The 15,355-nt window shown below is 45.0% G+C and overlaps 1 protein-coding gene across 1 annotated transcript in view; it reads left to right on the forward strand.

The window, feature by feature from the left end:
• The window catches only part of MAPK12 (mitogen-activated protein kinase 12), a 159,945-nt gene that overhangs the window by 1,292 nt on the left and 143,298 nt on the right, over positions 1 to 15,355 (forward strand). The window lies entirely within an intron of this gene.

Below are 15,355 nucleotides of genomic sequence, written 5' to 3' on the forward strand. Positions count from 1 at the left end.
AACCATACCTTAAAGTGAAAGGTTAATGGGCGCCTCTGGCCCCGCTAGACAATACCTTTACCTGAAAATGAAGAGTAAATGGGCAGCTCAAGGCCCTGCTAGATATCACCCATACCTGAGATTAAAGGGTTAACGGGCAGCGCCTGCCCCCTGCTGGATATCACCAATATGTGAGTGAAGGATTAATGGGCAGCTTCTGGCCCTGCTAGATATCACCCATACCTGAATGATGTGCAGAAGCGATTTTGCAACAACCGTGCAATACCTTTATACCGGGAGTAGGTAGGTTAGCTCCAGGCCATCCGTTTAAAGGAAATAGTGCCGGGTGCACGTGGTCAGAGTAGGAGAAAGCCCAAATCCAATCCAACAAGAGAGAGCCACGGCACAATCCATCCAATATTCCAAAGTGCTTGATTGGACCTGTTGAAGCACAAGGAGGTGCCAAACGGCCGTCGTCCACTGGGGGCCAGGCACCCGGCTCTTTCCCCGTTATTTTTACCTGCACCGAATGAAGTAAATAAAGCACTTTGGAATATTGGATGGCTTGTGCCATGGCTCTTGTTTGGATCACCCATACCTGAGAATGAAGGGTTAATGGGCAGCTCCTGGCACCACTAGAGAACATCTTTACCCGAAAAGGAAGAATTAATGGACAGCTCATGGCCCTGCTGGATATCCCCCATTCCTGAGTGAAGGGTTAACTGAGAGCTCCTGGCCCTGATAGATATACAATACAATGGAGAATGAAGGGTTAATGGGCACCTCCTGGCCCTGATAGATATCCAATACAATGAAGAAATGAAGGGTTAACAGGAAGCTCCTGGCCCTTAGATATCTATACCTGAGAATAAAGGGTTAATGGGCATCTCCTGGTCATTATCGATATTATCAATATCTGAGAATGAAGGGTTAAGTCACCTGACTCTTCTAGATAACACCTACCTTAGAATGAAGGGTTAATGGGCACCTCCTGGCCCTGCTAGATACTCTCCATACCTGAGAATGAAGGGTTAAGTCGCCTCCTGGCCCTGCTAGATACCCTCCATACCTGAGAATTAATGGTGCTGACATTGATTTTCTCCTAAGTGCACTTGTACACAGTCAATATCCCACCAGCTTTGCATTTACTTGTGATCATAATTAATGTCTGCTTCCCAGATAATGAGCCTCTGAATATTCTGCTATTATTTCTAGTCATATGCATAACTTTCTGTGCTGCAGATGAGGTGGAGCCATTAATGGTTAAGTGACGATGACTCCTTTGCTTTCATTAGGGTGGAGCAGGCATTAGTGTAATTGCAGGTGAGGTGGTTCATCTCCTGCGCGTCGTGCGCCGCCATAGTACAGGTATCAGGTTTTCCAGCCTGGGGAGCTGTTTATTTGCGGAGCACCTGGCACATTGGCGTTACCACGGGGAATGTAGCCGCTGTCATCTCCTATTATTCTCTGGTGTCAGTGGGAAGTGATGACCCCGTACAAAGCTGGGCACAGCTCATCTTGGAAGTCCAAACACAAAATATTTATGTATAAATTAGTGGTGCAATACTTATGTTAGAGATGTGAAGAATAAGTGCCCTGTACTGTAAAGAAAAGTGTTATTTTCTTCCTGGATAAATATAGAATGTTCGAAAGTGAAGATCACTTGAGATTTTCTGTGATTTTTTTTCAATAATGACTTTATAAATACAGCCACTGACCTGCAAAACCATGGATCTGTAGCCCTGCAACCCTTCCTTATGCATCGGCCAGCACTGGGTATACGCTTCTGTATCTCTGATGTGAGCGTGGTACCAGGTGACCATTGGGGACTGCAGAGAGGGTGCAGTATCGCTATAATCGGCCGTGGAACAGGTGGGTGCAAAGCCCACCGATCATACATGGTCTGTCCTGATATTCCTTGTGTTCAGCTTTATGACTAAAACATAATGAAACTGAAACTGAAAATTATGGTCTGCCATTTTTACCTGAAAGAAAAGTAAACCTTTGGTCACCGACGTTAGATCTATTTTCCCACTCTATTCATAGCGTTGAGTCATGCCACTCTACAGTGAAAGAGATGGGAATTAAGCGCTCCATGCACGCAGGATGAATGTTCTCTGAAAGGAGCCATTTAACCACTTCGGGCAATGGAGGTTTTTAGATTATACATGAACACTCATTTGTGGGGCTAGGCTACTTGCTTTCTGCTAAAAGGCGATGGCTCTTGATGAAATTGTTGTTTTGCAGTTATCTGCTAAAACAAGAAGTCCAAGTTGGCTGACTGTTCACCACTTTGTGCATGCACTTTACATTTTTTATTTTGTAATTGATCTGGCTTATTCTGGCATCTTGCTAGTGGGATAATTTGTACAAATAATTCAACACACAATTGATCAGCCCATCATAGTCTTATTGGTATGGCCAGGATTTTTCACTGCAGAAAGGATGGAGGACGCTCTTCTGATCTACAAATGGTCCTGTTAAAGCGGTTGTTGGTTACTTCTGTATTGTTGACCAATTCTTACAATAGGTCATCATCAGATTGTTGAGAATGATGGATATCATGCCTGCGCAGCTATTACCACCCTTAGAGGCCTGATGTTTGCAGTGTATGGTGCGGCACCCCCCCAGCCCTTCACACTGTTCAGTGGCTGCTTTGTACTGCAGATAAACTACTGTTGAAAAGCATAAGAGCTGGTCTGCAGCAGCCAACAGCCAGTAAGCTATGTACAGAGCTGCAGTGTGCCTCTCCATACATAATTTACAGCCCCCTACCTCCGTAGCTGATTGGTTGGGATGCCTTGTGTCGGACCCCAGTCCATTTATATTGATAACCCATAAGGATTGATCAACAATATACAAGTACAGGAAAACACCTTAAAAACTGACAATAAATGACAGCAATGTAAAAGTTGGAATTTAGAAGGGACTTTCATTCAAGGGTATGTGCACACAATGTATTTTAGATGCCGGTGTACCTGCTGAATTTTTCTTGAAAAATACTCTTCAGGAAACTTTATTTTTTCCTGAAGCGTCTTTTTTTGACATTCTATGTGACCTCTTTTGCAGCAGCTTCACCGCCGGTATTTTGAAAATAAATTGTATGTATTAATAGTAATCTGCATCCAAGCAAAAGCCAGCAAAAACTTGGACCAGTCACTATTTTTTTTTTTTTTTTTAAACCGCGTTACGGCTTTGGAGGCCTGAAACGGTTGAAATGAGTTAAAAAAGACTGAACATATGCCCAAATCATTTTAACATTGCTCATTCTAGTTAACAGTTCCATAGCACTTTTTTAGGTGGAATCCACATGAAACAGACGTGTATGTAGCCATAAAGAGGTTGTCTTATCACAGATGGATGATCACCGATGCCATAAAGCTCTGTATATGTGGGTGGTGGATCGCGATTTTCACTGGTGAACAGCCATTCCACTTGTGACAAGTCAGATTTCCCCATGACCGATAATATTTCTCTGAATGATACCCTTGCAGTAGACACTCTGACAACCGCCTCTTCTCACTTGCTCATTTTGGGATGTACTGAGTGGGGGATGTCGTCCTACATTACATCCATGTGACCGAATATGAACCAAATGGTAAAAAAAACCCATTGTTCTTAAAAAGTCTAAATATCTTTGCGCTTTTAAGAATAATGCATTCTCAAGAAAATAATCAAGACTTCAACCAATACCAAACTAAGCACTATATGTATACGTTTCTTGATTCTGGTCTTTACTCCAGTGCCATTGTAAATGTATGGTGTGGGTTTATGTGGACAGCTGGGGATCCTGAGAAGACAGAAGTGGTTACAGGTTCTTTTTCCCATGTATATAGTGCTAGGTGGTGAATAGAGGCCGCACGGCCATCTGTATTGGACATGACGATGATGCTGTTGCTAGGTCTTCGTAGACCCTGTGCCCTGTCGTTAGAGGGGGCTGTTTACATCTTTATCTGGGTTAGCTATGAGTCCCCAGTTACAGGGGAAGTCTACAAAATAAAAATGATAGTTAATATCCCTCTCAGGGCCCATAACTTTCTGGGAGATTTATATTTTTTTTAACATAATATAACAAAATAGAAATAAGGAAAAATAACAAAACTCTTCCCACGCCAACACTGTTGCTATAGACAACCGGTAGTTCAAGACTAAACATATTCTATATGAAAGCAATCGTAATACAATGTGTTAGTGCGAGTTTGCAAATGTACATTAAAGAACTATAGTGTAGGTTTAAAAAAACAAACAAAAAAAACTACCTCTATTATACCTAAAAAACCTGTGTCTTGGAAAAAATGTCTTAGAAACATTGATAACTGAAAAAACATGGAGCTGTTAAATCACCATGTGTGCAAAATCTCAGAGCGATAATAGCTGATCTGGGGGCATCTGACCCCCCCCCCCACGGGTATTATCTAGGTATCTGTTCAGAGAACCCCTTTAATAGGCAGCACAGTGTGTGCTAATGGCCCTCGGAGTACTTTATGTAATTTGAGTAGGGGTACCTGGCTTATGAACATGGAGATTGTGGATGGGCTGTATCTGTGACAGGTGTGATGCCTAATTACTACTTTTGTTCTCAATATTTCATCCAATTTTTTTTGCTAGACTCAGACTTGCATTGCTGATTTTGATCCAACAATTGTATCATCTATGAAAACTCAAGTACATATGAATGGCCCCATTGACTTTCACAGGTACAAGTGCTTTCCTTGAAAGCCATCAATACTACCTGTAGGCAAAAATCAGACGTCTCAATGAGCCATAAAAGGTAAAAATCTGAGCTTTAGGCTCTGTGCCCATGTGTGCGTATTGCATGCAGTTATTCTGCGTTCTGCACCGCAGCGTAACTGCATGCGTCCTGTATCCCCAGCACAATCTATGAAGATTGTGCATTATCCATGCGCACGTTGCATTTTAAAATGCAGCGATTTGCATGCTGCCAAATCGCTGCGTTCTAAGGCTACATGCGCACGCTGCTTTTTTTGCTGCTTTTTTGGCTGCAGTTTTGTCAGCAGAACTTTCTGACATTTGACTTCCCAGCAAAGTCTATGAGAAGTCAGATTTATCATGCGCACATTGCAGTTTATTTGTCAGCGTTTTTTTGTCAAAAGTTTGTGACAAAATGCAGCATGTTCATTCTTCCTGCGTTTTTGTCAACATTTGTCACCCATTGAAATCAATGAGGGCATCAAAAACGCAGGAAAAATGCATGCTAATCAAAAGTGGTGCATTTTACCTGCGGTTTTGGTTCCAAAAACGCAGGTGATTTGTCAGGAAGTGAGATAACAGGCAAGTGGTCCCGTCCCGTCCTCCACGTGTTCCCCGAAGTACCGCTGTCCCCAGGGGAGATGATGTGCGGGACGGGACTATCAGCGGCGGCGGCAGCGAGAGGTGAAAAAATCAATGTTTTCAGCTGCCAATGTCCATCCCCCTCTCGCTGCTGCTGCTGCCGCCGCCGCTGATAGTCCCGTCCTCCACATCATCTCCCCTGTGCATGCACGCTGGGGACAGCGGTACTTCAGGGAACACGTGAAGGACGGGACTATCAGTGGCGGCGGCAGCAGCGAGGGAAAAATCAATGTTTTCAGCTGCCAATGTCCATCCCCCTCTCGCTGCCGCCGCTGATAGTCCCGTCCTCCACGTGTTCCCCGAAGTACCGCTGTCCCCAGCGTGCACGCACAGGGGAGATGATGGACCCCTCTCGCTGCCACCGCCGCCGCTGATAGTCCCGTGCTCCACGCTCCTGTCAGCTCCACGCTCCTGTCAGCTCCACGCAGTAGCGCGATCAGCTGAGCTGTCACTGAGGTTACCCGCTGTCACTGGATTCAGCGGTGGCCGCGGGTAACCTCAGTGACAGCTCAGCTGATCGCGCGGCTGTCTTCAGTTGCTGCGTGGAGCTGACCGGAGCGGCGGTGTCTGCTGCTTCTTCGGTCACCTCCATGCAGCAGAGCTGGAAGCGACGCTGGACCATCCTGGATTACGCCGGACATGGAGGGCTTTTTGGGGCTTATTAAATGGGAGAACGAGGGAATTTGTTAGTGTTTTTTATTTCTAATAAAGGATTTTTCAGGTGGGTGTTTATTGACTGTAACTTACAGATTAATCATGGAAGGTATCTCTGGGAGACGCCTGACATGATTAATCTAGGACTTATTGGCAGCTATGGGCTGCCAATAACTCCTTATTACCCCGATTTGCCAGCGCACCAGGGCAAATCGGGAAGAGCCGGGTACTGTCCCAGAACAGCCGCATCTAATGGATGCGGCCATTCTGGGCGGCTGCTGACTGATATTGTTAGGCTGGGGGGCTCCCCATAATGTGGAGCTCCCCATCCTGAGAATACCAGCCTTCAGCTGTATGGCTTTATCTGGCTGGCATTAAAATTCAGGGGGACCGCACGCCAGTTTTTTTTAATTATTTATTTCTAATTTTTTTTTTTTTTTCAATTCAACAAGCTTTATGGGCTTGTTTGAACTAAAAAATACATGAAACAATTGTTGACAAAACTGCAGCCAAAAACGCACCAAAAAAGCACCTACATTTTTTGTGACATTTCCAGGCTCTCTGACAAGGTGCAGTTTTGGCTGCAGTTTGCGAACACGAAAAAGAAGCGGCGTGCGCATGTAGCCTAAAAAGCAACATGTCACTACTTTCGTGCGCTTTGGATGCAGGTCCCGCTCTATGGGAGAGGCTGCATCCAGAGCGCATGAAATCTGCTTTTCATTACGCAATGTTTCTGCAGCGATTTGAAGCGCACATGTGCTGTTCAAATCACTGCAGAAATTTCTGCAGGGACAGAACGCAACGTGGGCACAGCCTAAAAGAATTAGTAGAACATGGCTGCTTTTGACTATATACAGTGCCAAAGTTGTCTACACGTTTATGTAGTATTGCAGCTCAACCCCCACGCAGCTCAGTGAACCTGACCTGCAATACCAGACACAACCCTTCAACAGGGGTAGAGCTGTTTCTTGAAGAAAGCCATGTTTTTGCAATACTAGAAAAAGATCTGCCAAACTAACCAGAACTAGTTGACTATCTAATCTGTATGGGGCTTGCTTTGGGGAAAAAAGGATTAGGATGTTGGATTTCAACATCTAACCTAATCTTTTGTTTTTCAGGGTAGATGAGCTGCTGTCGGAGTAGTATGACAGTGGCATGCTGCTCACTGCCTGTCATAACGGCAACCAACTCGGAGAGGGTCATTTCTCCTTCTGTAGCAGTATGCTATTAATGTAGCTGGTTGTTTCACAGTCGATGAGGCAAGAACTGGCCATGGGTTTCCTGACCTGAACCCTGCAGCCATATGTGAGACTGCCAAGTTTAGGTCACAATACCTGTGACTAGTCCATGACTGAGAAAGATGGATGTGTGCAATTAGCCTAAGGTTGTTTGTTACATAGTGCATCAAACAAGCTAGAAAATCAAGCAAACCTGATGGTCTGCAGGGTGATTGGCGATTTCAAGGCTTTCAGAAGTGAAACCGTTCAGCATGTGTCTGCTAGAAAATGGGAGTGGAATAATCAACATGATTCTTGTACATGTTCCAGGAGTAAGCTGTGGTATGAGTGGGTCCATGTCTATGAGAAGGGGTATAGTGGGAGACTATGCAAGTTGTTCTGTGCTGGAACATGGAGAGGGCTCTTGGCTTGGTTCCCATTAAGGATAACATCTGCAAGGAGTTTGAATGTTCTCGCCATTTCTGTGGCTTTCCCTTGGGTATTCTGATTTTCTCCCACACTGTAAAGACATATTGTGAGCCCCAATGGGGACAGTGATGATCACGTCTGTAAAGAGCGGTGGAATTGATGACACCATATAAGTAAAATAAATAATACGTTGTCTGAGCAGTAAGAGTGGATAATCGTATTTGCGTCCTATGATGAACACAGCTAAACTAAAAAAATGTTGATGCCATAACTTGCTGTACTAGTGTCTGCCCTTGTCTGGAGGCATTGGAAACATTGATAAGATGACAGTCTGGGTTAGTGCTCATCACCAGTGCGCATATTGCATAGGATACACTCCAGTAAGGCTTCTTTCACATATCCGTTTTTTTCTGAGTGGCACAATCCGGCTCAAAAACCTATGCAACTGATGCGGCGAAAAAAACGGATCCGTTGCATACGTTTATCCCATGCAGCCCGCCCGTTTGTTGACGGATGCAGCTTGATACTGAGCATGCGCAGTTCAAAAAACCGTATCCGGCGACCGGATGCGATTTTTGCCACAGGACACTGCATCCGGCGTCCATAGGCTTGCATTGTAAATCGCATCGGCACAATACGGTGCTAATGCAAGTCTATGCGGGAAAAAACGCAACCGGCGGCAAAAAAAGCGGTTACGTTTTTCTGCAAAGCACCGTATTGTGCCGCTCAGCAAAAAAACGGATGTGTGAAAGCAGCCTAAGGGGCACTGGTGTCTTTTAGCCCATGGAGATGAAGAAATCGTCTATATTTTATTTCATCCTCCAGAGTTTGGGATGCTTTCCCTTATGTGCCCCTTATGCCCTCCTCCATCTTGCCTAGTTAATATCAGATTGGCACAGCACTGAGCAGAATAAATTGTGGTGTAGAATACATATTAAGCTTGATTCACAGGTGATCTGAACATGACGGTGCGGAAGGAATATGACAGCAGAGCATATGCAGAGCTCACTGCCAGATGGCTTGCCTAGTATGAACTTCTGGTCTGTTCTGTGATTGCCTTTTAATGGCAGCCATGCACAGTGCTTATCTTTCTATAAAAGGACTAACATTTAGAAATTTAGCTGACAGGGATTTTGAGAGAAATCATTTAAAAAAGTTTAGCTTTGGTTCACAACATAAGTTTAAGGCTATGTGCGCACGTTGCGTACAGTCACTGCAGAAAATTTGTGCGCTTCAAATCGCTGCAGAAAATGTCCGTAGTGAAAAAAAAAGCAGATTCCATGCGCTCTGACTGCAGCCCCTCCCATAGACAGAGCAGGGGCTTCAGGCAGAGCGCAGGAAAGAAGTCACATGTCACTTCTTAGAACGCGCGCTTCGGGCAGCAGCCAAAGCGCTGCGCTCTAAGACACCACGTGCGCACGTCTCCTGCATAATCTTCATATATTATGCAGGGGACGCATGCAGTTACGCTGCGCTACAAAGCGCAGCGTAACTGCATGTAATTACGCAACGTGCGCACATAGCCTTAAAACAAAAAAAAAATGCAAACCTATTGGTATATTAAAGAGGTGATTCACTACTTATTTTTCCAAGCCACATCGATATAACGTTCAGAAAGGCTTCTCTGTAATATCTTGTGTTGCCAATAGTACCTGTGCACAGCACTATTGTGGTCCGCTCATCCCCTAGTTGTGACCCCCGGGCTTTGTGACCTCTGATGTCCAGTGATGTCAGGTCAACGGGAAGTTGACCTGATATCACCACTGCCGTCCCCAGTCTACATGAGTGACTGGGCTGTTTGCGGCATTTCACTGCTCGTCAGAGCCCAGCGTCTTCCTGCTCTTTGTCACTGCAGAGCGCCGCAAGCAGGAATGATGCTGGGCTGTGAAGAGCGGTGAAATGCCGTCCACAGCCCAGTCACTCAGGGAGACTGGGGCTGGCCACTGTGATGTCAGGTCAACAGGAAGCTGATGTGATTTCACCAGGCATCAGAGGTCAGGAAGCCTGGGGTGGGGTCATGCGATGGGGATGAGCGGACCACAGTAAGGCTACATGCGCACGCTGCTTCTTTTTCGTGTTCACAAACTGCAGCCAAAACTGCAGCAAAAACTGCAGCCAAAACTGCACCTTGTCAGAGAGAGCCTGGAAATGTCACAAAAAATGTAGGTGCTTTTTTGGTGCGTTTTTGCTGCTTTTTTGGTGCGTTTTTGGCTGCAGTTTTGTCAACAATTGTTTCATGTATTTTTCAGTTCAAACAAGCCCATAAAGCTTGTTGAATTGAAGAAAAAAAATAGAAATAAATAAATAATTAAAAAAAACTGGCATGCGGTGCCCCCCAATTTTAATGCCATCCAGATAAAGCCATACGGCTGAAGGCTGGTATTCTCAGGATAGGGAGCTCCATGTTATGGGGAGCCCCCCAGCCTAACAATATCAGTCAGCAGCCGCCCAGAATGGCCGCATCCATTAGATGCGGCTGTTCTGGGACAGTACCCGCCTCTTCCCGATTTGCCCTGGTGCGTTGGCAAATCGGGGTAATAAGGAGTTATTGGCAGCCAATAAGTCCTAGATTAATCATGTCAGGCGTCTCCCCGAGATTCCTTCCATGATTAATCTGTAAATTACAGTAAATAAACACACACACCCGAAAAATCCTTTATTAGAAATAAAAAACACTAACAAATTCCCTCATTACCAATTTATTAACCCCGACAAAGCCCTCCATGTCCGGCGTAATCCAGGATGGTCCAGCGTCGCTTGCAGCTCTGCTGCATGGAGGTGACCAGAGCTGCAGAAGACACCGCCGCTCCGGTCATCTCCACGCAGCAACTGAAGACAGCCGCGCGATCAGCTGAGCTGTCACTGAGGTTACTCGCGGCCACCGCTGAATCCAGCGGTGGCCGCGAGTAACCTCAGTGACAGCTCAGCTGATCGCGCTACTGCGTGGAGCTGACAGGAGCGTGGAGGACGGGACTATCAGCGGCGGCGGTGGCAGCGAGAGGGGTCCATCATCTCCCCTGTGCGTGCACGCTGGGGACAGCGGTACTTCGGGGAACACGTGGAGGACGGGACTATCAGCGGCGGCAGCGAGAGGTGGACGGACATTGGCAGCTAAAAACATTGATTTTTCCCTCTCGCTGCTGCCGCCGCTGATAGTCCCGTCCTACACGTGTTCCCCGAAGTACCGCTGTCCCCAGCATGCACGCACAGGGGAGATGATGTGGAGGACGGGACTATGAGCAGCGGCGGCAGCGAGAGGGGGATGGACATTGGCAGCTGAAAACATTGATTTTTCCCTCTCGCTGCCACCGCTGCTGATAGTCCCCGTCCTCCACATCATCTCCCCTGGGGACAGCGGTACTTCGGGGAACACGTGGAGGACGGGACGGGACCACTTGCCTGTTATCTCACTTCCTGACAAATCACCTGCGTTTTTGTTACCAAAAACGCAGGTAAAAGGCAGGTAAAATGCACCACTTTTGATTAGCATGCATTTTTCCTGCGTTTTTGATGCCCTCATTGATTTCAATGGGTGACAAATGTTGACAAAAATGCAGGAAGAATGAACATGGTGCATTTTTTTGTCACAAACTTTTGACAAAAAAACGCTGACAAATAAACTGCAATGTGCGCATGATAAATCTGACTTCTCATAGACTTTGCTGGGAAGTCAGATGTCAGAAAGTTCTGCTGACAAAACTGCAGCCAAAAAAGCAGCAAAAAAGCCGCAAAAAAAGCAGCGTGCGCATGTAGCCTAACACCGCTTTACAGGCACTATTGCCAACACAAGGTATTTTAAGAGAAGCTTTGTTTCTCAATGTTATATCAATGTGGCTTGGAAAAATAAGTAGTGAATCACACCCCTTTAATACATGTCTATGTGCAGAGAGTGAAAACACATCCTGATCATTTACAATGGACACAATCAGATTTGTATGTCCGGGGTCTAAATGTAAAGAATGTTTCCATTCCCTAACAGCAAGGATGAGGTCTTGAAGACAAAGGATTGGGAACCTGGGTGTCCTATATTACCTTATCTAAGAAAAGCATAGTATAGAGGAACGATGCTAGAGAATACATGGAGAGAATGTGATTCCTACTTCCCTAGAGTGATTGACAGTTCTGATTGCACCAAAAACATATGCGAAAAGCGATCCATTACTGTATTTGGGCAGATCCATACCCTCCCATCCCAATTTGGTCTGCTGCTAATAAAGTGGTGAAGTGTGTCCTTGGGCTTGTTTTCTGGAGCAAATGCCACATGTTTTCCACATACAGGGCCAACTTTAGAATGTCCCCAGTGGGTTCAGCGAATCATGATGATCACAGAAAAGTTTGTATTGAAACCTGTAATGGTTCCTAAATCTCTCAGCCACCTTTTTACTATTTTGTTACAGCAATTTGAGAGAGAGAATGAATGTTACAAAAAAAAAAGCGGAGAAACAGCCGGCCACTGCAGCTCCAAACATTTACTCTGACCGCAATCGTGCTCAGTAATGGACTTCCAGCAGTCCCAGGTGGTGCTCAGCCAGCGTTGTAGTAGATCATCATCAGCTGAATCCAGAGAAGAAAGGAGGGTGGCACTTCACGGTGGGATTCTGCAGTTTTAATAACTTTTTGTAAACAAGTTACAACATGTAAGGGGAGAGGGGAGTGTAGGCATGCCGGACAACGGCTGTTTCGCACTAAGGCAAAGTGCTTCCACGGGTCCTTCCTGTGTATGTGTGTATCTATATAGATATAGATATATATCTATAGCTCTAATAATGTGTGGGTATAAAGATATATAATTAACAAAAATGTTTTACCTCTATCCCCCTCTTCTCCCTCCTTCCACCCTAACAAGCATTAAAGATGGATGTACAGAAGAGGCGTATGCATGCACGCTCCTGCTCTTCATAGTGGATTTGATTGTAACAACTCTGACAGTAATGGACAATCCAATGTATTCTGAACCAAGTGTAGAATTGCTCAGGATCTAATTGTAGAGGCTGAGCCAAGTACTGGTACAGAAACTCTAGACCTGTATTTACAAAGCGCTGTTCCAGAAATGTTATTTCCCAATTGCCATCCTCAATCAGGAGTACACTGTTCCTGCATTTAATACTGTGTCTGGCGCTCAGTTGTTGAAAATAATTTTGGCACGTTTAATATTTTTTTTTTAGTTGCCTTACTGGCTTAATTTTTTTTTTTTTTTTTTAGAATTAAAAGTAAGGGAGACAAAACTGCAGCCCCTGTTATTGCAAAGAAAAAAACCAAAGACCTTCTTACAATTTTAGGCCAAGAATATGGACACCCACTAAGAGAGTTGAAAAAGGGAAACAATGACTAGAAATCGCATACATTCGGTTACATGATGCCCACTCATGCTATGGGGAATCATGGCACTGATAAATAGAAGTAGACCATCTGGTCTAGTAGAACAATTCATTTATATAGCAGTCTTAAAATACATTACAAATGGTCCAGTGCATAAAACATTGCTCAAAGGTTAATTCCATAAAACTGGTTACAATAGGAACTCCGTAGAGGGATAAGCAGATCCCCGGCCGATGGCTACCGCTAGCTATTTGAACAATAAAAACCTATCCACTTAGATCAAGCTTCACTGTTAGGAGCTATTCACATATGGGTGTTGGGCTCACCAGTTACTCTCACAGGCGGTCTCACCAGTGTTTACACATTGCTCTGGTTCCATCCTCAGGCAGATCTCTGATGTTCCATTAACATGCACTGTAGATACTTGACTGTAGATTTCTGGTTGTCAGGCCCACACACTAGTTAGACAACCTGAGTGGGTAAACTGTGCAGGCACCGGCGCAGGCATTCAAACTGATTAGCTTCAAGGCTGCGTCCTGCCGGTACTAAGTGGAATTGGCATGGATAGGCTCAGCTAACTCTGATGTGCATTTTGAAAGTGATACGGCTTCCTTCCTCAAGGATCGTTGCAGGTTAATGAAACATCAGAATTCTGCCTAAGGACATAACCAGAGCAATGTGCAAACGCTGGTGAGACTGCCTGCAGGTCCAATAGGAAACTCCATCTTCAGTTCCCTGTAACTCCACTGGACAGAACTTGAATAAGTGTGACAGTGAAGACGCTGGGTTTGTAATCCATCTCGTCTCAAGACTGAGCACAGTGTGGATTACTACAATTGATTTGCATCATTGACATTTAACATCCTAGTGGTTTTCTGTCCGACTTTAACATCTGTAATAGAAGGCAATCAGGGACTGCTAATGTACAGCTAATTATTACTCATTGACATTAACTGTATGTAAATAGCACCTAACAGTGAAGCTTGATCAAAGTAGATGAGCTTTTAACTGTTTGAATAGATAGTGGTAGCCACCCCTTATCACTCTACGGCAGTGTTCTCCAACTCCAGTCCTCAAGGCCCACCAACAGTGCATGTTTCAGGATTTCCATAGCATTGCAATGTTGTAATAATCATAATTTGGGCAGGTGATTAAATTATCACCTGTGCAATACCAAGGAATTTTTGAAAACGTGCAGTGTTGGTGGGCCATGAAGACTGGAGTTGAAGAACGCTGCCTACGGACTTCCTATTTGTAAGGTTATGGAATTAACCTTTTGAAGAATGTTTTATGCACTGGAGCGTTTGGATGTATTTTAAAATTGCTATATAAAGTGAATTTTTCTATTAGTGTGGATTGAATATGTATATTTGTGAGTTACCTTGCATGCAAAACAAGGGCATTTTTTTGCAAAAATCCTGCTGCAATGGAAATTGGTGGAAATACGAGCTCTTTTTGTACCTTATTGATTGATATAGACAAGGATGGTTGACCTTAGGGAGATCAACATCCAGCACCGCGGAGCACCATCACGTGTTTTCTCAACGCAGTGATTCTAGAGCAATGCCCCCTGGGAAATATGCAAAACAAGGAAGCCGCGGAGACACCATCACATGTTTCTCAACGCTGGCAGGAAACTAGCCAGGTGGAGACTGCCCTTCCCGTGGTTTTTCCTTCCCGGTGAAAGACCTGGCTAGTTACCGGCCAGTGTTGATAAACGTGATGGTGTCTACACGGCTTCCTTGTTTTTTATATTATATTGAATCGTGACACTGCGCATTACACACATCACAATTTGGCAGGCTAAGGTCGCATTAAATGCAGACTTTAACCCCTTCACGACCTAGGACATACCAGTGCATCCTAAATCATGTCGGGGTAACCGCCGTCTGCTTCGGTGATTCCTGCATATGTCTGCTGATTCGAACAGCAGACATGTGCGGGTGGATCCGGGATCCACCTGTGCCTGTTAAACCCCTTGTGACAGCGCGATTTAAATGGCATCGGCTGGGAACGCGCCTTTCCCCGCTGCCATCAGAGACCCTGTGACATAATCACGGGGAGCCGTTGGTTGCCATGGTAGCGACGGGTCATGTGATGACTCCTGTCACTATCATGACGTAGTTCCTGTTACAGCCGACAGAGCAGCGGCTCTCACAGGAACGCTACATTTTTGCTGATCAAAGCTGTGCAGCTTTGATCAACAGAAATGCACAAGTGATCAGACTGCTGATAGCCCCCTAGGGGGACTGGTAAAATAGAGTTTTTAAAACAAAACCTTAATGTTCAAATCATCCCCCATGTGCCCCATTGAAAATTAAACAATAAAAAATATACACATATATGGTATCGCAGAGTTGAGAAATGCCCGACCTATCAAAATATAAAATCAATCTGATCGGGAA

The sequence above is a fragment of the Anomaloglossus baeobatrachus genome, chromosome 4 (assembly GCF_048569485.1).
Source record: "Anomaloglossus baeobatrachus isolate aAnoBae1 chromosome 4, aAnoBae1.hap1, whole genome shotgun sequence".
Lineage (NCBI taxonomy): Eukaryota > Metazoa > Chordata > Amphibia > Anura > Aromobatidae > Anomaloglossus > Anomaloglossus baeobatrachus.